At 40.7% G+C, this 3809-nt stretch overlaps 1 protein-coding gene across 2 annotated transcripts in view; it reads left to right on the top strand.

Moving 5' to 3' along the window:
- The first annotated feature begins 1897 nt into the window (after positions 1–1897).
- The window catches only part of phldb1a (pleckstrin homology-like domain, family B, member 1a), a 29835-nt gene continuing 27923 nt past the window's right edge, over positions 1898–3809 (top strand). Inside the window, exon 1 of one of the 2 annotated variants that reach the window (XM_032534463.1) lies at positions 1898–2104. The gene's annotated coding sequence lies outside the window, so the exon portion shown is untranslated. Of the gene's footprint in view, positions 2105–2210; positions 2444–3809 lie in introns of those variants that run through there. The other variant, XM_032534465.1, reaches the window with a different exon arrangement.

Below are 3809 nucleotides of genomic sequence, written 5' to 3' on the forward strand. Positions count from 1 at the left end.
AGAAGTTGGGCAGTGAATCAATAATTCATACAATAGCTTTTTCAGCCTATGGAAAAATGATCAGTGCATCATGTGAGTTTATTATTCATATTTTTATATAGTGTATTAAGATTATTATTGATTACCAATTGATATCTACTTTATAAAAAACACAACTGACAGCTCTCACTGTATAATGTGAATTAGTGTTGTAGAAAAGTTAAAATATTTTGTCCAGTCTGAAAAGAATGTGGTTATTATACAAGTGTCAGTGGAAACCCCTGGCCAAATAAAACCTACTCTGGGGAAAAAAAAAAAAAAATCTCCACCATACAAGCTCCATGTCAGCAACACACACTAGGTTTCCAAGAAAGTGATGGCTTCTGACACCTTGCCAAAAAGCTACACAGCATAGTGATCGGACTACAAACACATCCAATAGTTTCAAATGCATCTAATACAGTTGTCAGAGCATGTCAGAGCAATCGAGGTGATGATGATGGTGGGAGTGCACTTCACTAACTTTGCCACCAGATGTCAATAATGTCACTGGAAATCTGGACTATGTGTGACGTGGTGATTCCTATGTGTGTTTCCATTTAACAACAACTGAAGACAGCTCACCACACATATTGTTCCAAAAGGTATCCAACACATGCACCCTCACTACAATACACAGAAGATTGCTGTAAAAGTTCCCTGCTGGAAATGAAAGACATCACCAGTAACATTAAAAATAGTAAAAACTGTCTTGAGGATCCATCATTCCTTTCAACAGTCATACTTAATAAATATATGCATGGGTTTCTTAAGAGACAGGGTTATTTTAATTTAATCTGTGGTGGAGATTACTTGTTTTCCTACGTAGATCTCAGACATGCAGTCAGTATCACCCACAACCATTCTGCATGAGGGGAGCCTGCAGATATTTCTGTATGCTTCAACTGTTTTATTCGTGGAAAAACAGCATAACACACCAAGATTGAACCAAGCCCAGAACAGGCTGAACCAATTACTCAGGGCTTAACAACATGTCTGACACCGTCAGCCAGGCTAAACATCCTAGCCTGTGAGGAAATGAATGAATGTCCATCGGCCGACTTTCATATCTATAATATCCTGATTGGCGCTCTCTACCTTTACCAGTGTTCTGTTTGTGACAAAGCAAAGCAAACGCAGTGACATTCACTTTTTCCCAGTTTACCTCTGCTTTTTATGTGGTTGTACAGTATCAGTGTCATTTTTTGGGGCAGTGGTGGCCTAAAGGTTAGAGAAGCGAGCTTGTGCTCGAGAGGGCGTCGGTTCAATCCTTAGACCGACAGGATAATACAATCCGGGTGGGGAAAGTGAAAGAGCAGCGTTTGCCCCTCCCCACCACTGAGGTGCCCTTGAGAAAGGTTCCTAACCCCAATCGCTCCAGTGGCCAGCCGATCAGACTGAGGTTGTACTGGCTTCCAGGTATGAATGTGTAACTGTTTGAATGTGATTAGGGTGTTCCTGCAAAAGAGTAAATAAATCTAGATTAAAAATTGTATGCATGAAGCAGAGATGTAAAGTGACAGAAATTGTTGATTTGCGATAAATGTCTGTTAACTGTCACTTGTGCTTCTTTCAAAGTGAAAAGGAGAGCTATGTAATCATTATGACTTTGTAGTGACCTCATCCTGAAACTTTTTCCATGTTTTGTTAACTACAGTTTGGTGGAAACATGGAACAAAAAAAAAAAGTATGAAAGCTAGATCAGGGATACTGATGGGAAATGAGGTATAAGGTACGCACTGGGTTTAATCTGTACATCTGAGAAAATCTAGAAAACAAATCTGCCTTGTGGGAAACACAGAGCAATGTTAGATTCAAATGAATGGGAAAAAGGAATGGTAAGTGGGGAGAGAAAAAGGGCTGGAAAGAGGGGAGGATCCGGCCGAAAGATGTATGTGGATGCATTGAATGTTTCACTTTGAAACAGTCCCAACAGCAGCGAGGAGCTGACAGTGTGTTTCCATCCTCGAGGAGAGAACTGGGAGACTTTCTCATGAAGAGTTGGAAGATGCCTCCTCATCTATGAGTGTTTTTAATCTTGGACTGTATCATCCAACAGACAAGAAGATGTTCCTCGCCAGCTCCGGTAATTAGAAACAAAAATACATATTTGCTGAGCTGTGTGTGTGTGTGAGTGTGTGTGAGGGAGAGAGAGATAGAGAGATAGATAATGGGGCAATTGTGGCAGTACACTCATGGTTTTCAGCCTAATATGACCCAGTTATTTCTCACCCACTTGTGAGAGAGTTAACATACATTGATTGTCATTTTTGTTATCTTTTATGATTGACTTTGTGCAGACGTTTATTTGAGTATGTGAGATCTGACTGCCTTTGGGGCTGACGTGTCCAGTAATACTTTGGTGGAATAACAGGCTGATGAAGTATTTCCCCCGACGGGGAGTGTGAGGTGCATGTGTGCCTGAGTGAGTATGTTTTTAACTTTAAAGAGCCAGAAACCTCCCGATGTAATGCGTTTCTGTGTGACGGAGTGTAACAGGTACTGTAAGACATACTTCATGATTAGGACTTGTTTGCATGTAGGTGTGTACGCCGCACTCTTCTTATGTCCGTCTTGAACGGGTTGATACTTTATGAGAGACAAGTGGCGAGATATAACCAAGGAATTATTACATTTGTTTGGTGGGAGACTCAAAGGAAAGCTTTTGGGTATCTTATCAGCTTCTTGTTCTTTTTTTATTTGTTCTGGGTTAACTGGGGTCGTGCCTTGTCATAGCACTTGGCTCCTAACGTGAGTTGGTACTTTCTGGACTGTGTGGTGATTGTTGCAATATATGAGTATGTGATTGTTATATCAAGCAGAACAAATCAGAAGATGCAAATGGCAGTCATGTGTACACATTGTTTGTGGCTGAATAACAGGATAGGTTTTGTTTGTTTGTGACAATGTTGCAAAAATGAGACAACACTGTTCTGCAACTATCTGGGTCTTTGCTAGATGAGGATAATCTGTATAACCCATCTGTGAATCAGTCGCTTCTCACCTTCCCGCATCAAGATGAGGGTCTTTCTTGCCTATCTATTTTAGCAGAAGAGACAGGATCTGTGTACTTCTGACTGGGTTCGGGACAAGGAAGTCCCTGTAACCTTTATGCGAGGAGAACTCCTACACATTCTTTAGCTGAATTAATCAGATTTGTTTTGTACCTGGCTGTACTTTTACATGCTTCCACCTGTCATGTCATGTCTGGACATCCTGCAGCGATCTACAGACATCTGCTCCACAAGTCAGGTTAGACAGTATAGAACAGTGTGTACCTATGGGTAAGGGTTACTACAAACTGTACGATCCGAACCCCCCACTAGACACACGATTCAAGAGCTGGAAGAAATCCTCACACCAATGCGATGAGAAAAATACACACAAGCTGACGCTGGAGCTGGCAAATCTAATAGTGGTGAACTTTTGTTACCCTCCCACAGAACTCAAATCCTGTTGACATGTTGAGGTATATCTAGAGTTAGTTCAGGCTTACAACCAAGACCATGTACACAGGGGAAACAGAGTTGCATAAAGTCATAGTATATGCTAGGAATCAAGATCCAAAGGCGAACTGGCAAACATAATATTGAGTATTAATCCATCTCCATATTCAAACCAATGTGTTTGGGCAAAATAAAAACATTATTTTCGGAACATGGGTGAGTACAGCTGATTGAAACAATACATCCCCCCTTTCATTCAAACTTAATTTAAAGCATTTGTGGGTGTTGTAGCTTCACTCACAGAATAAAAAGGCTTTCAATTTACTTGAAGGTATCTACATAAGA

Source organism: Etheostoma spectabile, chromosome 13, assembly GCF_008692095.1.
Source record: "Etheostoma spectabile isolate EspeVRDwgs_2016 chromosome 13, UIUC_Espe_1.0, whole genome shotgun sequence".
Taxonomy (NCBI): Eukaryota; Metazoa; Chordata; class Actinopteri; order Perciformes; family Percidae; genus Etheostoma; species Etheostoma spectabile.